Source organism: Atractosteus spatula, chromosome 16 (assembly GCF_055471065.1).
Source record: "Atractosteus spatula isolate fAtrSpa1 chromosome 16, fAtrSpa1.hap1, whole genome shotgun sequence".
NCBI classification, from domain to species: domain Eukaryota; kingdom Metazoa; phylum Chordata; class Actinopteri; order Semionotiformes; family Lepisosteidae; genus Atractosteus; species Atractosteus spatula.
The window spans coordinates 6,697,977-6,719,785 of NC_142721.1; the positions used below are offsets into that span (position 1 = coordinate 6,697,977).

The 21,809-nt window shown below is 35.4% G+C and overlaps 1 protein-coding gene across 16 annotated transcripts in view; it reads left to right on the forward strand.

Annotated features, from left to right (window-relative positions):
- The first annotated feature begins 4,940 nt into the window (after positions 1–4,940).
- Positions 4,941–21,809, forward strand: part of sox6 (SRY-box transcription factor 6) — a 200,495-nt gene continuing 183,626 nt past the window's right edge. For 5 of the 16 annotated variants that reach the window (XM_088934658.1, XM_088934656.1, XM_088934664.1 and 2 more), the window contains exon 1: positions 4,957–5,361. The gene's annotated coding sequence lies outside the window, so the exon portion shown is untranslated. Of the gene's footprint in view, positions 5,362–6,333; positions 6,442–21,809 lie in introns of those variants that run through there. The other 11 variants (XM_088934651.1, XM_088934648.1, XM_088934654.1 and 8 more) reach the window with 4 other exon arrangements.

The window sequence follows — 21,809 nt, forward strand, 5'->3', positions numbered from 1 at the left end:
TTACGCATCGTTTTTCTCTGAAAAAACTAAAAAACATACAGTACTTTATCAAAAAGGTAAAACATCGGATACATTTTTTATTCTCATAAAAAGTACTTATTTTGACTTCTTGTTTGACGTTTATTTTCAATTAAAATCCGATTTCTTAAAGAAATCGATTATTGATCCACCCAATATCGATTTATCTCATTTTAAAGAAGATCTTTTACCTGCATATTTCATGGCTTTGGCATTTGAGGGTGAATATGGTAATTGTTATCTGTACTGATTTCTTGTTTAATTACGGAATATTTAACTAAGTGAAATGTTTAGTACAAATATAGAACAATTACTTGGAACGCTACGAAAAATCACGGTTAATGCTACTTTTGTAGCCACTCACATATTTAGTTGCAGAATTTATCTTTTGTCCTCCTACGAAAAGCAGGAAATACTTAAGATTACTCAAATGAGAGAGACCTGGAAATGCTTAAAAATGCTGGAATGAGATAAACCTGTGAATATAGGAATAGTAATTCTCAAGTTCATCGAAGGGTGGCGTGCGAGTCCCGTTAAGTATTAAAATACACCTTATTCCTGCGTATTTACCTGTCCACGTTTTAGTTATCAGAGCTGAAATTAAGACTATATCTAAGATTGTATACTTTTTAAATATAGACTTTTATGGTAGACATGTCTTAAGAGCTGATATTTAGAATTAATTGTTAAAGGACAAATTTATTTGGATACTATCGATTAGACACCACAACGATATAACCTATACAAGTTAAGAAACCCTAATTCAATCTGCCCTCTATTATATTCACATGATTAAAACTGAATTGCGTTAATGTGTGCGATGCCTTATTAAATTATTATTACAAATTTTGACTTTAAACCACAATACTTATGCCGAAAGTTACAAAATTAAGATTCTAACAAAATTTAGCGAATTGAATGCTTACCTTAGAAAGCGAGACCCATTCCCCAAATACTTTTATATTTCTTTTCTCCGTATTGTGTCGATTTAATTAACTTACTAACTGAATATGAATGTATTCGGTTTACATTCTGCTATATTCTTAAAATAAAGCGAATATTAGTAGAAAATTCTGTCTTTCGCGCAAATCTGGTCAGGAAAAGGCTCCATTGACTTAGTTGTTTCAGCTCCAAATCGGGATTAAAGTCGTTCGGTGAATTTATAGGTCAAGCTAACCCTCCAATAATTGGTCGTGTTCAAATAACAATATACAATATTTATAAATAAATATTATTTCTTTTACTGGTTACTATCTCCAAGTCCGTCATTAACAACTTAATAATATTTTTAAACCTGATTCTATTTTAAAATAGTTATGTGATCCTGTTTATTGTTTTGTTTGCTCTTGCATATTTTTTTTTCAATTCTCGATTTATATAAAAAAAGACATTAGCGCATTAAAAAAAACTTTTAAGTGCAAAAGGTTTATTGCCTAGGAGGCAGCGCTCAGTTTGAATTATTCATCTTTTCTTTGGTGCAGACTGAATCTGGGGATGAAGATGTGACGTGTGGATCTGTTTTTTTCAGGAACAAAGGGAATGTGAAAATGAAAGACAGACCCTGGCAGATGTGATGAGATGTTGGTGAAGGTGTATCTACTGGCACTCCCACTCACTCCTCTCTCTCTCCCTCTCCCCCTCTCTCTCTCTCCCTCTCTCTCTACAACCCTGTGTGACTCTTCAGTTAACAAACAGCATTTTCTACTGCAGCCTGCCCTGTCATTGTAAGTACAACATTCTATTATCAGCATGCTGATTCAGAGAATCGATTGTGTTCTTATTGTTTTTAACACTTGTCAGATACAGTTTTTTATTTAACGGAGAGTACCTGCACATTCGGAGTACTGAACCGTTCTGAAGAAAGAATCAGTTATTGATTATATGGTTATTTTTCTTCTTTTTATTATTATTATTGAAGTTAGCATTTCGGTCACAACTTCTGACAGCCTCCCAAAGACCTTCTACTAAATTAAAGAGGGTTTAGAAGTTTTCAGAGTTTTGTTAAAGCAATTTAGCAAATCCACAGAGTTTAAAAAAGCTATGCAAAATTTTGATTTCTGGAGTTTTGAACCTCATGCTCATATAATTGATGGGTTTGATCATTCAAACGGGTCAGTGTTAAGTAGCGATTAAACTTCGTAATTAGATATGTTATCGTACTGTTCTTTTAATGGGGAAAAAAAGAGTTTGGCGATATTAAAGTTTTAAACAGTTGTTTTAACGGTTTAGATCTTAGTTTCACGACATTTTTACAGACTTGCCTGTAAGGCATTTTGGTTGGCAGTTAACTTTCAGAAACAGAATAGACAAGTACCTAAGTAGCTGGGAAAACAAGTGTGACAGTTTTATTTTAAACGTCATTTTCCCCCCACATTTTTACATTGACCTGTAAGTATTTTAAGACGTCAGCACTGTTTTTGTAAGCTTAAACATATATCTTTGAAAATCAACTGAGGAACGAAGAATGGTTAATTTCTTAAACCATCTGTTATTTGAACAGATTTAATACCGATAGGTGCGGTAGAATTTTAATATTATTGATTATTGATTAGTAAAAACATAGGCGAACACATGAGTCTCCTGAGACTATCAGTTAATGTATTCTAATATATAAATTAGCTCCAATGTTAACACAGAAATATTATTGATGATGGATAGAACAGTTTGTGAAATATCCACTTTATCAGTAGAAACACCTATAGATAAAGCAGGTATTTGTTGAACTCCGTTGACAAATAGAACTCTGTTAATATGCGTTATATAGGTAAACCTTTACAAATAATTTTGTAGGAAAAATACGTAAGGTGACATGAGACGCCAGTCCTCAAGAATAAGAAGGATTTCTGTAAAATAAACAGATGTGTGAACTTAGGTCTTAAGGTTAAATGATTTTTTCTTCATTATCAAACGTTCGCATTAATTGAATTGCTGCGGTCGAGTTCTGCAGATTGTGGTCAGATGTTTGCAACCGGAATGCGATTTCCCTCAAGATGAACGCAGATTATAAAGACCATTTCAAAAGAATGTTAGAGCAAAGTAACAATCATTTTACTGTTCATGCACATATTGAAAAGTTTCAGCACGAACCACTCCTCGAAACAGCTATGTGTGTATGAACACGCGATCTGGAGTTACGTTGAGAGACAGTAAATGACATCTGTAGTTATAAACATTTCACTGCAGGAATTCAATTTGTGCAAACATTAAGTGATTGTGTCCATTACACATAATCCAAAAAGCGTTAAACCACGTCTGGACTGTAAAACGCAAGTAGTGGATTGAGGCTGATTTAAAAAAAAAAGTGCAAGTTAATTTAGAAAAGCTGTCAGTAATGTTAACATTTAAAAGTTATTTAGGAAAGTTGTGCTTGGATGGAGAGTTCAAGAACTCAGGACATCACAAATGGGTATATGAAATGATGAATTAGTTCACATTTACCAACTACATATCAATATTATTTAAAAGCCTGTGATAATTAAAACATTGTTTTACTTACAGTACTTTGATGTCTATTCACGAAATCGCATTTCCACGGACGCAGTCTGAATTGTCGCGAACACAAAACCAACTCATATCATATCAAAAAGCATATCATTTTAAAAACATAACTAGACATCCAGTTTTCCATAATTTGCGCGTGTGCACATAAAAAAATCACATACGTATCCACTGCAGCCTCCACTGAAATCCATATTTTCCGCATCGGAAAGTGCACTGAACTAATATTAAAGTTGCTCTGTAATGTCACATTGCTTCTCGTCTTTGTTCGGCAGTTTAAGATTTTTTTATGACCATCTTGATGATGTTCGGAAATGGTCTCTAAACCTGTACAACTAGGCTACGCTTAGTAACGTAAATCTATATTTGTATTATTTAGTTATTTTTTGCATTATCCGCTCTGATACGTGTGCATGCATAGTATACACATATGGGGTGCATATGATTTAAGGCCTGTTTATCGTTGTTCACACCCCTTTTAATCATGTTTACAGGCTATATATCTAATATAGCCTACCGTAAGTGTAATATAGTATATCTATCACTCTTTTAACTACTAACATCATAACAAACCATATCACGTTTTGAGGTTTGATCTATTTAAGAACTCTTTGCCAGCACTGTTTTTATTTTCTGACATTTACTGAACAGTTGTCCTCGCACTACGTGCTCTGGCGCTCTTCTGACCGTGTAGCTCCCTTGCAGTACCCAGCGCAGACAGCGCTCACGAGTGCCGGCGAGGACAGAGCAGGGAGAATTAAGCCTCTTCACTTTGCAGTCAACGCATTTCGTGCACGTCCCGTTTGTAGTTTTTACAAACCTGGATTTTACTTTCACTTAGATCGAACAGGTATTATATACGTTATTGGGTCGTTCTGTATTAGTGCAATTGAGATGTGATGTCCCTGCATATAACATATCGCAACTGAAGAGATGGATATGCATTCTCATTATAACCTAATTATATTTTCATTTTTCATGTTGTCCACCTGTTTAAATTCAATTTGCACACGTACCGGTTTATAAACAAACACATATTTGGTGTGCGCAACCTGGTTCACTTCTGTTGTCGCTTTTCCCCACTTTTGTGTGTAACCTGCACATTGCTGTGCATTGGCGAATCTTTTGTAAGTTTTTTTTTTAACAGAAGGTTATGTTAGATTATCATGCGTACTCTTTTCTAGATTATCGCCGTCCTGGAAATATAATTCTTGTCAACAGGGGGGGAATTAAACCTCAATTAGCACGCCCTGTTAAAATCACATCTTCCCAAATCTTCCATTGTCTTCCGGGTTGACTAATTTTCCAAAAGTACTTTTTTAAAAGCTCGGTTTGTTTTATTTGCTGTATTCTCCGGTCTGTGCCTCCCTCCCTCTCTCTCGCTTTCTCTCTCGCTATATTCCCCCCTCCCTCGCCTGCCCGGTCTCCCTCTGTCTCTTTCTCTCTTTCTTGCCTCTCCTGTCTGAGAGGGAGCCCTGCCTCTTTGCCTTCCTCAGATCAATGCCCTGGCCACTCACTTTATGATGTTGCACGACGGGAAATGCTTTGAATACTTGCGACATGGCCGCTAACATTGATTGCCAAGATTGACAGCACTAACCATCGCCTTCACTTGTTTCACAGAGAGAGAGAGAGAGAAATAAAATAGATTATAACAAAACCTCATACCAGTTGTGACACTTAAACTTCTGTTAAGAACCGGATCCCCTGTCCATGGCCCGTGGAAGCACCAGCAGAGTTTAGTTTCATTTTTTCTCCTGAAATCAGTAATCAGTATTAAAAAAAATACCGAAACGGGATATCGTAAGGACCTGCCTTTATCTTTGCCAGACTGGCTACTACAAGGTAATCTTGAATGATCTGAACCTGTTGTGCCTTGTTTTTCTTCCGCTGTATGTTGTATTTGCTTTTGGTCCTTTTTTTTTCTTTTTACCTCGTCTAGTGCGACTAGTGCTCGCTGTCATTAAGCTAATTTCTCCTCCGTTTTCTCTCCTATAGTTGTTATTGAAACGGATAATTCTTGAGTTATTGTCCTTTGTGATTAGTCTTGCTCCTTGTTTGTGTTCTACGCTGCAGAAACGGGGTGATCATTAGGGTAAAAGTACTATTATTGTTGAGCGTACTGCATTGTGATGTGTAGATCCAGGGCGTCTGTCTGTAATCTTAGTTTTCTTTTTGGTCTGTGCATGTAAATGTTACTTTTCCTTTTGCGTAATTAAGTTTGTTCCATGTGCTTCCATCGGGAGAGCGATCTTGTTTGTCACTACGAAAGGCTGTTAAAGCTTCCAGTTTACCTTCTGTTAATGATGGCAACTTCTAAAGAAAACGTAATTGAAACAGAGCTCGACAGGGTCACTGTGCAGTTAATTATTTTACCTCATGCCGTTGCTGCAGAACAATGTTATAAAAGTTGGCTTTGTACAGCGGTGTATTAGGAGTCTTGTGCAGAGCAGTTTGCTGAAAGTATCTTTTCTGTTGGGAAGCAATTTCAGTTTTGTCCACAAAGCGGTACTCTTCATTGACAATGACGTTCACACTGCTAGGTATCCAAGCCTGAGTATTTTTCATTTTAAAAAGTTTTAACCAAGTTTTTTTCCCCCTTTTTAAAAGTCCCCCCCCCCCCCCGATTGCTGCTTCTTAAAATCGATAGTTAGAATTCAGACAGTAACAGAGGTTTTCATTAATTTAAGAAGAAAACTGAGGGATCTTTGTTGCGGTGGCGCAATAGCTTGGGAATTCTCCGACTTAACTTTCGCTGGAGGTCGCGCAAATTGACCTTAAAAGAATGCATAAGCCATAAATTAAAATAAAGCCCTCATCCAGAGGCTGATCCATTGAGAGACAATAACACAACCTGGACAAACCAGGCTTCCTTTGCGAGCTGACAGAACGCTTTTCGGAGCTGTAAAGAGGGAATTTGACAAAGTAAGTCTTAAACTGAGCTTCCAAGTCATGGAATTGTTTGATAGCCCTTGCTGTTCCTTTGAGATTGTTTTAGAAGGCAGGTGTAACACGTGTTAAAGCTGTTAACACAAACACCTGAAATGCTTTTTGTTTCATTACAGAAATATTTATTCTACAGTTAAACCTTTTACATTTCATCGTAAAAGGTCAGATTTATTCAAGATGAAAAAAAAAGAATGCCGGAAATTTGAAGTGATTTACGTTTTTTTATACGCATTGCAATTTATATTTTTAAAAATAATGTTTTAGTGTTTTGCGAGACAGTAAAAAGTAATGAGCTGTACCTGTTTCAGAAGTAGTCGCATTAATCGGACAGACATCTTGAACGTGTTATCTCCTTTTTTTTAACTGATTAATTATGTGATCCAAGCAGGACAAGGTGAAGATGCTTGAGACGTTTGAAAAAAACAATTTGGTGTTGTATCTGGGTGCTAAGTGGTCGAAAAGGAATATTGTGAGTGTAAACTCAGCCTGGAGAAATGAGATAATTCATCTTCTTAAGGGTGTTTCCCCAAATTAAACACTCCAGTTTTTACAGATAACACGTATACCCGCCTGCTGTGTGGCGATAACAATTTTAATGTGAAGTCTTGTTGACGTATTTTCTTCCAAACATTGTACCCCAACGAAGACGGCAATTAATAAGACTTGTTTTTGTGAGCGTAGGGAATCTGATTCACTGCACATAAAAAGCGACCCCGGTGTTTGCTTTTCAAGTCGAATTTGAATGTCGATTTAATATTTGTTTTTTTTAAAATCCGTGTAAGTCCGTTTTTTGAAATGATCTAAATATCAAACACGTACAATCACCACATTGTTCCTGTTCTACCAGGAGGAGTATAAAACCTTAATTGAACACAGTTAAACTTTTCCTTTTTTTTCTAAATTGTGTCCAGTCTGTAATAATAACTTTGTGTCGTATAATGCATTCTTGTCTTAAGTGAGAGAGGCTGTTTGTAAAACAATCCTCTGGCTGGTGCCTCTGTCGCGGCGAAGCTGAGCCCGTAATGGCATTTTGTTTTGAACAGTTGCTGTTAGCTGTGAGTTGAAGTTCCCTCATAAGGTAAGGTGGCACTGGAGCTCAATGTAGGTCCAAATGGCACATTTATAATTAGACTGCCAATTCAGCACATTGTCCTGATTGCTATACAGGGATATGTTGCACTGTCTGGGATTTCAATAGAGGAGACTTTATTCAGTCTTAGCCAGCTAAACGCGGTCTGTACGGATGGATTGAAGGAAAGAAAGGAGGACTGCAGATAGGCTACCAGCGGGCGATTGTTTCATCCCGCGTCCTAAATCAGAAATAAAGCCGGGCCATTGGGTGGACTCTCTGAAGTTATCAATTTCTTTCCCTTGTTAACTGTTTTGGCATTGTGCAACTTAAATTATGCATAAAAATCTAAAACACAAAAATGTTTATTGAAGAGGGCAATCTCATTTTAAACATATACTGAAAATAATGACATAGATATTAGAATTAAGAACCTCTCCTTACCTCATAAAAGTATAGTTTCCCGTGATTTAAGAAACTTGAAGACAGCGTGTATAAAAAGAAATGAAAATACTGTATGCAAACATTTTGCACATTGTCTTTTTCTTAAACGTCAAGGTGTTCAGCGGTTGGTTCTGATCCCCTAACACCAGGCTGAGATTTTAACTAAAAATACATGCTTTCCGTGGAGCTTAATGATGAATCAAATATGATCAAGAAAAACTTAACACTTTTTATTACAGAATCGTTTTTATTTAGGATTTTAAAGAATTCACTAGGATTTATGGACTGAATCATTAGTTTTGACTGTGCATATTAATAATCCCCTGTGGTTGCGTCAATATAATAGACACGTGGATGTGTTAAGTAAGTTGTGGTTTTGGGAGACTAAAGTGCATTTCCGGACCGTGTCCCGACTTTAACGATATCGCTTCGCTGACGCATATGGTGCCAGTAAGTTCAGAGATTTGGGAGAACATTTTGGCATACTGTAACCGCATGCTTTGCAGGCTCTGTACTCCTGCACGGTGGAGGACTTGTTTGTATAGATCGCGTATTGTAACCTAAGATCAATGAATCGTGTGTTGGTGTATTGTGAAACTTTTACTTTTCATCTGTATTATTTCAAATATCAAATGTGAATGGTCGTAGTCTGTGATGTCGAACTTAGCAGTATTAGACCAACATTTATTTTTTGTGAAATAAACCTGTCTCTCTGTGTACATAAAGATTAGCTGTATATGCACACACACCTCTCAGAGCCATTAGTAAGCTCAACTATAGTAGGTTTTTTAATGTAAGCTGCTAAATATCTTTCATATTACAGGTTTTCTTAGGCGCATCTCTGAAAAAAAGAGCACATCTGTTTGCTTTAAAACTATATATTGGTATAATAAAAATATGTATTTTGAAGCTGTAAATTATATTATCAATTCAGTGCCTCATCAGTTTTGATGGGGATATTGGTTTATTGTTACCACTTTTAAAGAACCATTGAAATTATTTTAAAAAGTACAGGATTTTTTAATACAGCAATATAACATTGGCCCGGTCTAAGAAGTCCTTATTTTATATATGAAAATGTGATTATTTTTCCTATACAGACCATGGTTTTGAAGCTCAAGGAGCAAAGGAAATACAGACCACTCAATGTTCTTTAACAGAAGGTCTTGTTAAAATATACACTAGAGATATACTAGATTACAGTAGCCTGACTGTGGAAAGACAGTAGATTACATGGACATTCTTGCCATGAAACGGAGAACATTATTTTATGTCCATTTTCGTGTTCTGATTAAATAGCATATTTTAATGTTTTGTTGATTAATATTACTTTGCATATTGTGTATTTCAGAATCATAAGGTGGCTTGCTAGGGTGGATGTTATGTCTGTTTTAAGATAATTGAATGTTAATGCTTTCTCTTGGGATATCCTACAACTGTTTGGCATCAGTAGAACGCATTTATAAATCTAAAATTCAAGCATTAAATGAAGTTTAAATAATTCTCTTTCAATTAGATCTGCAGCAGTCTTGCCGGGTAACTAGATTTTTTCGGAGATTTTAATTTTGCATTATTCCTTGCTACCTGTTTTTTTTCTTAAGTCAATTTCGGAATATAATTAAAAGGCTATTATGCATATGCAGTCATATAATGGAGACTTCATTCTTTAAATATTTTATTATTACTCTTTAATTTTCTATATTCAATTTTCTAGAGAAGTATGATGAAAAGTAATAATTATAAAGAACAGAGAGCAGAGTGATTTATTTAAAAAACTATGGATTACAATTGTGTCACTTTAAGATTGAAACATTTCTGGGAAACTTTACGTTCAGAATTTAAGATTTTCTGTTGAAAAAAGTGTGGGAAGGAATTTTTGTATTTTAAATTTAATTAATTCAAATAAAAATGATTGTTTTTTTTTACAGTTGATGGGATTCAATGTCTAAAATTTTATTTAAATCACAGGTGGTAGTTTTTCAAAACAATCAGTATAGCTTAATTTCCTGTTGTTTTGATCATTTTTCTAATCCATTTAAATTTGTAATTTGAAATCAAAATACTCAGATGAACAGACTTGCTTAATCCCCTGGACACGGTGTCCTAAAGAATTTGTGTTCTTTTTTCCTTTTTAAATGTCGCAATTTTCTTATCTAAAAAATGTGATAAGGTAGTTTCTTTATTGTAATGGACATAAATTACAACCTATTTTGGACCTTTTACAATCATTGGAAAAGGACATACATCTGTTGATTTAGACAATCGGAAATCTTAAGGGTAATAATACCTGTGTTTAAAGATCGGCACATTTATGAGTTGTGGATGCACACGGTTTTCATTACTAAACTAGATGAATTGTGTTGTAATGAGCTAGAACTTGACACTGCTAAAAACGAGACAGACTAGGGCTAAATATTGGCCTGTAAAACTTCAAAGAATTGCTTTTGTGCGTAAAGTTTTGAGATGGGCATGGACAATAAATATGAAGTCAGATTTTGTTAACATCTTCATTTTACTTGTCTGTGAGCCATATGCTTTCTCAGCTTATGGTTTTCTTCCCATGGCACTTATTTTAAAAATTATTTTAATGTTATTGAAATATAGAGAATCTGCTTCCTGGTCAGACGTTTGCACTCTGATTTTCAGACAAGTTAGGTTGGGGGGTAAACTATGTGGTATTGCATAGTGCACAAATCTATTTTTTTGTCTTTTCGTGTTGCTCAATATAGAGTCAAGCTGGTGAACATGACTGTTTTTCAACGTGTCTTGAAAACCTCTACAGCACCGTGTTTGAAGTCTACAGGGTCACACAGTGGATATTCAAATAAACTCATTTCTATGATAAATAATTAAAACGGCAACATATTAGATGATTGTAGAAAGCATCACTTGTAAAATTCGGTTACTGCCACTAATTTCTGCCAGTTGTTATGAGAATATTTTCTGGTAAACGTGTTCTCATACTACATTTAACATGTAGTGTGTAACCTTGATGTGCTATATATGACTGAGATATAGTTTATCAGACTAAGTCTGGAATTGAAGCAAAATAAACTTTTCTTTTTTAATTCTAACTGGAAATTTACTCTGATGCTTTAAAATGGAGTCAACAATTTCAATTGAAGAAAAGGTTAAAATGTTTAAAGGGAAACAGTGCCCTCCAGAAACATAGTTAATGTTAATGGACACACGTACAGTACCACTGATTAAGCAACACTATGCAAACGTAATGTGACACGTGAATCTTGAGGGCAGTTAAAATTCTGTGACCTTTTATGCTTGCCAGACCATCTCTTAGTGTATGCCTGAGATACCATCACCTTTGCAGGATTAAAGCAAAGGGCCTTTCTTCTGTGCTACTGTATATCTAGAATTTTTTCTAGTGAAGTAAACTTGAGGATTGATGTATTGAAATTTGCAGTTCAAATCAAGGCAGCTCTATATTGTTCTTAGAGTACTTGTCCACAGTTTGTAGGTCTAAAGGAATGCTCTAAAACTGACATTGAGTGTGAATGTCACCCAAGAATGTCTAGGATCAGAGCAGTTTGAAGGAGCTTATAAGGAGTTGATAAACATTATTTCTAATATTATTTTTATTTGTGTTGTATGAGGCAGAGTTTTAAAAACATTTTTCAATTTTAAGGTGTTTTTTTACTTTTAATTGTTATTAAAATCAGCGTGAAATAACTGTTATGATATTTGAAAGTGTTTGCTTTCTGTCAAATATCAAAATGGTGATAAAAATACTTAACTTTCTAAGGAGAAGAACAGGTAGAGGAAACTGAAATTGTGCATATACTTTAGTAGGTGATGTATTTCAGGTACTGTTTGTGGCCATCTGTGTTATTGGAATCTTATAAGTGCGCAAATAGGAAAATTCCTCATGAGGAAAATTCCCTCAAAGGGAAACAAGCAAGAGCAGTCGTCCTAAAGGTAAGGCTGTCCAACAGCAGTGCTGAAAATGATAGATGCGGTAACACACGTTTTGACTTGTTTTGACCAGAGTGTAAGGTAATTTGCTTTGGAATACCTAAGCATTGATCAAAGTGGATGTCACCATGATTATTGGTATTCTTTCCTTTATAGTAATTTTAAATGTTTTGAACGTGGCATTTTTAAGCCATATTTATTTCAGTCATTTTCACTTTAATGCAGTGTATGTTTTGTGCACTCACAATTGAGTTCCAAGTGAAGCAGTTAAATTTGTTACATAGTGCAGTCCAAGAATAATTGGAGTTGTGTCAGAGGCAGAGCCACAGTAGCGTTTTGTTCATGAAGGTGTTCATAAAGCAGCCAATGTGCTTAATATGGTGCTTTAACTCTTTCCTCGGACAGGATGCCGAATTGATCACATGCTATTAAGTAGTAGTTGTCACTTTACAAGGCAAGAAACCTTTAGTTTTTATATTTAGACATTTAAGAAAGAATGCTTATGTCAGGAAATTTTGAAACAAGCAAAATGCTGCAATGCTTTCTGGCCTACAGCTCTGTAAAGGTTGAGAAGCTCTGATTGTGCGCTCTCAGTATTACCATACCTTCAAACTAAGTGGTTTGTTGCTATGCAGACTTTGTTTGCCATTGTTGTCCTGAAGTGTAACTTCACTCTGAAACATTAATGAAGACTGGGGTGTGACCAGGGCTAAGACTGTAAGACAATGTGAGTAGACAGCAGGAATATTGAGACAGCAGCAGCTTCAGTACAGTAATACAGCTGTACATTAGCAGAAGGAAAGGGGGCATGCATTGTAATTTCTGAGCTAGGGACAGTTTTTAATATCTTAAAAAAAACTGTGATGGGCTGCTGTTGTACAAATAGACATTTAACTTAAGTCTTAAGTATTTCTTTCCACATAGTAAGTACAAATTAGCTAGCCTATACTTATCTGTGGCTTAACAACACACCCAAATTGCAGTCTTGCTGCAAGAAAGAAAAGAGCAGAAATCTGCAGCACACGAGGCCTTTTAACATAGTAATATAGTTTGGCATGTCTTGTAACCACATTGTAAGCTGAAATGTATTGTTTCTTCTTAAGGGCATTCATTGTTTTTTATAACCTTGGAACCAATTTCTTTTTTTTCTAAGAATAGGCCCTTCAGCTTACATTTTGGTTATTGTGCTTACTGTGTAAATTGAGACCACATGACTACCACTTTTTAATGTCAAAGTCTTGCCACTTACCCTCTTGTAATTCAGGCAATTTGGAATATAAGTTCATTTTTTATTGGTTGATTAGGAGTGTTGTTCAGGATACATAGACCCTCAGATAGAGTAGTAGTGTCTGAATTGTTGAGCTTCTTTTTGTCCTTGGTGGAATTTCTAGGGATCTTATGACAAGTTGCAGTGAAACCAGCAGTGTGCTTTCAAAGAAGCACTGTAAAAAATGTTTTTTGTTCTTTTTTACTGGCCTCATCTTGTTTTGCAAATTCTTATTTACTCGAGAGTGCCTTGTAAGGTGCAAGAGTGGTGGCGTTGGCTACATCGCCACTGTTGTGTATACATCTTTTGATTTACATCTTTTTACTCTTCTGATTTGAAATGCAATAGCTGTTGTTTTTTCTTCGCAGCCCATATTTTTTTTGGAACGTCTAATCAGCGCAATCAGGTGTTGGAATTAGAGTCTTGTTTATTTTTTTATGAATCAGATAAAGATTTCTGTGGCGAATATGAAGATGGGGGAGAATTTCCATATCAAAGCTGATATATCTGAAGCCTTGCAGTAATTAAAATGCAGTGGTTTGGACTCTGCGCACACAACGCTGAAGCAGAGTGTTACTGGGATCTTGTGCAGTATGCGGGCGGTTACCTCCTGCATACTTCTAGAAATATACTTATAATTTTGTACAAATGTTTATGCCAGTCCACGCTCTTCTGTGGATGACTTGTCTTCCAGCCAAAACCATTTCAAGACGAAGTTATTTTTCTTCAGCTAACCTCTCATTGTGGCTTTTTTTGCATCTGCTGTTTTTTTTTTCCTTTTTTGTTTCCTTTCTGTTTCTTGCTCCAAGAAGCATAATTGGGAAGATAATTTATTATGATTGTGTAAACAACACTATAAGCTACAGTAGGTGGTCACACTGTCAGTGCAGATTTGCAATGTTTTTTTCAATGAAGTACTAAGAAGTCAAATTAAAAAAAAAATGATATGACATTTAGACCAGCTGGATTTTGAGTTCTTTAATTCACTGTGTTGTGTGTTATCTAATTGCAGAATTAATAAACAAGACAACACTCTCTCCCTTCCTAAATGTATTATTTTTATTTGTGGATGGGTTCTTTAGTATGAATTCAATGGCCCTGCAGAAATGGCATAAATCCTTGTGAGGAAATCTGAAGATTAGCTCAGGCTAGAAATGCTTCTCAAAGACAATACCCGCAGAACAGTGTTTGCCTTGTGATCTCTCAATTGGTTACGGATCGTCTTTTCCCTTGGGTCGGGTTTTTGTGCGATATAAAGGGATTGACAAGAGACCATGAAAATTTCAAAATAAAAATTGTCTGTTTATATTAAACTTTAATAAATTGTTTTTGAGACAAAAATGCTGAGTTAAAGCTATGTGTAACTACGTAATAAATTTCAGACAGAGCTGTAGACAAGGTAGCTACAGAAGAACACAGTGATGTCAGTCTAGTCTTGAATAGGATGTCTAGATGTGTTTCACTAATCATTAACAAAGTTTATTTTGGGATTTCAAAAATAACCCCATAGGTTTGAAAATGATTTTTTAAGGAAATGGAAGATCTCCTTCATGAGATTTTGATTAAAAGTGAAACGCATAGAGGGTTTGATTTTGTGGCTTTTTCATGAAATGAGAAAACTCTAAAATGAAATAAAAGACAAGTGACAATAATGCATATAATGCCTTATGTGTGTATGTTTGAGTTATACCTTAATATGCATCCTGAATTGAGATTCTGAGATATTTACAGTGCCTTTATGTACCATAAGCAAGTTAAAACAGCAGCCTGATAAGCATTGCCTATGTCGTCAGGTGTACTGTATGTATTGTGTAAGTGCTTATGGAGTGTTGTGCAGAAGAACAATGCACATGCTTCCTGATGTGGGCAAAGACTTGAATGATTTTAATTTATCCAAAAGGAACTGTGTCTCCTACATAATTTATTTCGGTGGCTAAATCTCTGTGGAAATATCTTTCAAATCTATTTATACGTAATAAATTTATATTTGGAAATCATTAGCTGTGATTGTTTGGATCCATTTCTTTCTGAAATCATACTCTAGGTTTTCTTGCTAAACTGCAGAAAGTCATTTTAAAAGAAGTGTATTATCGGTATTCATATTGGCACCGTTTATATCTCATTCTGTTTGATATCCTTTTATGGGTTTTTACTTACATTATATGTAAAAATTCACTTTTTAATTCTTCCTCGCCAAATATGTTGTAAGAGTACAGTATACCACATCTAGCTGCCATAGATGTGTGTAGCTACAGTATAAGTCACACCTTTCTTTGCATTGTTCAGCTGGAGACTGAAACCATTTTCTTCCTGTCTGCTCCATTTCCACTCAGATAGACACTACTAGCACCTTGAATTTCTGCAGGAGAAAACTCTGGTTCAGATAAGATGCATGAAAATGATAGCATTTAGCATTAAGCACAATAATGCATAAAGAATAAAGAATGTATAACAATTATATGACTATAAAGTTGGAAATATATAAAATTCTATGACTATAAAGTTGTAAAGAACATTAGAACTTTAAGACCACTGACTGTCAAAAACCATTCTTTCAAGATGGACCAAATTTGGATTCACATTGTCGTTTCAAAACATGATCACTTCAACTAAATATTTTGATTTATCCAAGTTAAAATACGTTTTCAGTGTCCTGCCACTTAATTTCTGTGAATTGGATCCTATTGTTTTTGTTGGTCAATGAATTAACATCAGGGTAACAGGAAGGACAAAGAAGTGTGTTGTCTGTCCATTGCATTTGAACCTCCAGTATTGAATTCCATGGGGACGATGATGAGCTGGTAGTTCTTCACATAGGTATTACAGGATTTATTTATGTCATGAGATTTGTGTGTAACCCCATTGTATCCCAGAAGTCAGTATTAGTTCAGTGTTAAGATACAAAGTCTAAAAATGAACTGTACAGCTGTGATTGACAGCTTGGCTTACATCTGCTTGCTTAATCAGATTTTCAATGTAAAATTTGCTGAAAAGTTGTGACTAAGTAAGCCAATCTACAGTGCATATTTTGCTCCTTTAAGATATTTGTCAAGACAACACATGTACTTCAAACATCAAAGCCGACACTTGCCGATCATTTTGTAGAGGGAATCTTAGGATCTTTGTTTCTGTTTGCATTGCAGAACTGTCATGGTATGATGGATCACAAACTTTATTACATGTAGAAGTGACTTGAGGTCACTAATTGATATAACATGATTTGACATAAGGATTTACAAGAGGACACTAGAAATCTTGATTTAAGGTTCTGTGTGCTAATAGAAAGCACTCTTGCCCCTTCAATACATTTGAGTCTAGCACATTTTATCACCTCATCATATACAGTATTTCAACTAAAATACTAAATAATCCAAGGAAAGGAAAAAAGAAGGAGATGTAGCGATATTATGAGTTTCATTTCATTGCAGCTTCTGCTGAACAAGTTTGATGTATTTTCTCACATTGTACATTCAGAGCTGTGCACTGAGTGAACAACTTCCCGTGCTTAAGGATTCCACCAGTGTATTGTGTTTGAATGTAAGTAAACCCGCGTACAGGGAACACAAAGTCTATTGATGCTTAAACTGCTAGATTGGTGAGGAGGATGCTACCCTGCTAGTTCTCACTCTTGTCAGCTCCAGAGAGCAGCGGTGAAACTGTTTGTTCCTGACAGTAGACAGCCCCACTGCAGGGCCCTGGTTTCATGTTACATTAAGTATTAGTGCTGTTCTTTCAGGAGTCATTATGCTGTGACATCAAAGATTGCCTGACAGGGCAGTCATAGGTTAGTGCTGATACTGTCTATTGAAATTTCCAAGAGTAAAAATGATAGCTGCAGTGGAGAGAGAGAGAGAGACACACACACACACACAGGGGTAGGGCTAAATATTCAAAAGACAGGTTCTGTGCTTCATTGGAAAATGTGAATTGATAAGAAAAGAAAGGACTTAAATCCTGTGGGAGCTGTTGAGCTACCTTCTCAAGAAAAGTTGCATTTTTAAGAGAGATGTAGCATTTTTCATCAAGCTTCTGTTATTGTACGATAGGTGCATATTCAGCCTGCCTTTTATTTTTCATTTTTCTGTTAAAAGAAGGAGCTTGGGAATTTAATCAGGATGTTTCATTTAGTTACAAGACAGGCAGAACCAGCTCAACAGTATGTCCATATACCAAAGTTCTTTTATTTCTGTCTTGTTTCATATTGTGTCATGTACAATTTTGTATGGCTATCCAATATGCCATGAAACTACGAATTATAATATGAATAGTTTTTAAAAAGACCACCTACAACTAAATGACAGAAACTATGAGAAGTATTATTTTTAAATTGTAATTCTTTAACAATGGACAGCATCTTAATAATGCACGTAGTACAGGGAGCAGAAATAATATAGTTATAAATGCATTTTTACATAGCACCATTCAGTTTGCATATGCAAAATAAAGACATCAGAATGAGGTGATATTCTTATTTCATTTGTCCATAATCCTAAAATTATTGGTATTCAAGATGGACATATGGCTTTTTTATGGCAATGCAGATAGGAGCATTTTTTAAACAAAGTGTAATAATCTGTTAATATTCTGTTAAAGTATAGTTATGAATCACTAAGCATTATAGTATAAGTTGTGAATTTTAATTAAATGACCAAAAGACAAAGGGTAAAGTAATGTTTGCTCATTGAAGATGTGACTCCTAGTAATGTGACTAGGGCAAAAAGCACCTGCAAATGTGCAGGTGAAATTTAGTGACAGTAAAGTGGGAAAAATGAAAAGCATAGGAATTCTCAGAAAAAAACACCCATCATTTTCAGGCATTATTGAATAATAGCATAATCCTTTTTCATGCCGTAATTACTGTGAAAATATGCTAACTGATGCATATCTATATCCTGCTAGTCTTAGCTACCCATATTGTCCTATACAGGGCCTACATTTCAGATTTTCTACTGTAACTTCTTAAGTGTTTTTTTTAATTAATGTAATTGTTTTTAGTTATGCACAGAGCTTGCAGTTCAACATGATGTATTATTCGTTGTGCCCTAAAACCACACACAGTCTGTGTACTAGTCTTTTTCTAACAATTGCCTTAGGTCATCAAAAATTAAATTATACTTTTTCCTCCTTTTGTATGCCTTTCCCCCTACTTTTTTCAAGTTATTTACTCAGGATAGGATTGTGATATATATTACTAATAAGATGAACCTTTGAAATTTGACTAAATAACAATGAGGAATTAGTAAATGCGATCGTTCCTTGTATTTATGGAAGAAGGATAATATAGGAGGCAACTTGCTTTGTCGACCGCTCAATTGTTGCACCAACGTGATAGAAGAATTTTAATTTTTACTTTCGGACCGTCAGTGAGTTTTAGAATGTTAACCAAATGTGTTTGATGATTCCCTAAAAATATTAAAAACCAGATCTCTTACTTGATTCTCTAAATTCTTGGTGAGCATGCTTCCAAAGTGCTTTTTCATCAAAAGGTTACTATAGCGGACTTTCCACTTGACTTCTTATTGCAAGGTTGGGGGTGAATCCAGGGAGGTGTAGTACACAACTCTTCTAACACTGCTACACCTCCCTTCAAAACATTCCTGGTGCCTCCTGTTCATATCTTTTGCCCTGCATGAGATTATGTCTTAGTTTAACGGGTCAGGTAGGTATGAAAAAATGAGCTCAAGTGCTGTTCTAATAACTTCTTGATAATGCAGAAATTGGCAGTAGAATGTGGATGAGATGAAATTTTTAAAATTTTCTTGCGCTAGTGTGAGACACATGGCTACTTTATCTTATCCGGTAATATACTGTTTAGAAACAGAGGAATTAAGAGCAGTTCGCCATCTGCGTTATAGGAGAAGAGAAGAAGGATTTAACACTGCTGAAAGTAAAAGTGCTATATAGTATGAAACCGTTGTTTATAAATGTACAATGAATGTTTAATAAACACATGTTGTACATTTATTTCTCCATGTCAGTAGCTTATTTGTGTGGTCTATTTTCAGTCCGTGTGAGTACTCCAGGAATGACATGGTGCCAAATAATTCTCAAAGGACATTATTTAACGGTAAAGTTGTTCAAAATTTTGCAAGAATCCATAAATTGCCCATGATTTGGTCATGAAGTCTTAATTCATGTTTTAATTAACTAAGTCTGGTAAACACATGTTTCAGAAACAGCATGACAGTTCTCTTGATTTGTTTTTAGAGTTCAAGGTCCTTCAAATTCAGGACTGTTTGCTGAATTCTGGCTCTTGGTTTTGTCTGCTTCCTGTTAAATAATGACTTTTGGATATATTACAGTAAGAAAACAGCCTGGTGACTGACACTTCCACTTAAGTGACTCCCCTGCTATCAGTCAGAAGTAAATCTCAGTTATTGCACTCAAACAGATGCCTTGTACATAACACCAGTGCTGTACATTAAGGAGCAGAGAAAAACAAAACCTGGCACGTCTGGTTTCTGCAATATACAAGTGCTCCATCCAGAACTATAAAAATGCCCTTCAGGGCTGCTGTTCTTTTTTTTTTGTATAACATTAATTTAAAACAGCGACAATGAGATGAAAATTGCCAGGTCTCAAAGAAAATGTAAAAAAAATACAAATGCTCTTCCAGGAGCCTGAGAAATCAAAATGTTATAATCGCTGGTTGCAGACCAGTCTCCAACGATACAGTGACATTTGTGTTGTGGCATCGGATCCTTCACCTTATTGCGTACAGTATATGAAACACTGAAATAGGGATTTTAAAGATGGAAATGAGTCTCAAAGCAGATGTGTATCATGTATGCATATTGATTGTTATTGAAGATTCTTTTTTTAACAGTGGCTTTTCCTTTCAGAAATGTGAGCTGCAATGGGAATTCTTGACTTAAGCTTCCTTTATTTTAATTAGGCGTAGCTCTGTAATCTGTCAAAACCACAAGTCCATCGCTGGGCTACAGGAGTCAGTGTGAGGCACGTCAGAGCAGGGGGAGATCGTTTTAATGTTGACACAATGGGTCACATATGGAGACATCTGTGGAAGCAAGAAGGTATCTAAAAACAGTCTTAAACATTATATGGAAAAGCTGGGAAATATTAAGCCAAAATTGGATTCCCCACAGTTTTGTGTGGAAACTTAGAATTCGTGCTGCCAAAAACACATTAAAGCGAAAAAAGGAAAAAAAAATGGGAAAGGAAGAATGCTGTGGCTGAAGTTATGACAGTAGTTAAGCTGAAATATTTCTGCTGCTCCAAACCAGGTCTTTTGTTTCCTGATCTCGTTTATATTTGCAGTGACACAATGAAGTTTTAAATGATTTTGCCTTAAATGTGCGTCAGAAAGAAATCAGTGCAAAAGAACAGTAAGTGATTTCACTTATGAGGCATGAGATAGAAAAGAACTGCTCTTGGTAAAGCAAGCGGGCATTAAAATGCATTGATATGTCATTGTGCATTTTCTTTTGCTGAAATTAATAAAAAAGCACCAGCCAATTTACACTTCTATTGAACAGCATTCATTGTGTGCATAGGTGCAGTATATAAAATCTAATTCTCACAGCTCTTCTAGGAACTCAGCTTGTCCTTGCAGTCATTAGTAAAGAGGATGTTGATGTTTCATTCCTCGGTTCTTTACATGAAGAGTGTTCAGGCTAATCATGTTAATGTTACTATAAAGCATATACAGCAGTCCACTTTCTCTTTGTTTATTGATGAATAGACTGTACTAAGCATCCTCTGTCAGCCTCTTCAAATGCAATCCACTAACAAATCAACAACTATTTTATTGCTCTGAGTGTACAAGGCAACCCTTCTCTCTTCTCTGCTATCACGGATTTCACAGCAAACCACTGCAGATCAAGGTTTCCTATTATAAAGAAGCTGCATCAAGATATAAATAAATATATTTAAAATGTATTCCACATGACAAAGTGCTACTGCTTTTGCCAAAATGTTGGCATTGTGAAAGCAAGGACATTTTTCGTGGTATGTGCCAGCACATATTAACCACAGTATGAATAAACACCATGTAAGAAGCTCGGAAAATGTGACTATTGTACTTTAACGTAAGTGGAAAACAAATTGAAATGAAATGAAAACTCATCCGCTTGCTTTTTAGTCAGTCAATAAAAAAGGAACTTGTTTTAGAAACAAAGGTTTTTAAACAGGGCAGAATCGATGCAGAGCTAAAGAAAGAGTTCTTGCTGTGACACGTAGCACAACAGAAGTAACAGAACGCGTAATACTTGTTGCCATATGTCTTCAGTTTCTCTAAATATTCCACAGTTTTAAGAAATATCTCTTGAAGCTGCAGATCAGCCCTTTAGAAAGAAATGGTTTGCAGTCCAAAATGTTTAAATGTTTTAATTTAAGAAGTTGATGACTGCAAAAGTAATTCAGGAGAGTTTTGCTAAATTTGTGGCTTTGTCATGCACTAGACAATCAACAAGTCTTAGACATTGAAGCTGTGTCAAAAAATATTTTTTATAAAGATTCCCAGAATGTATGCATCAATAGCATATCCAGGTGAATAAGTTTTAAATTCTCAGAGGTCATAGACTCAGTATTAGCCTTGATTTGTCATGATGTTTGATCCAGCAACTATATGTCATTATGACAAAGGCTTTTGCACTGAGGCAGTATATTTCTTTC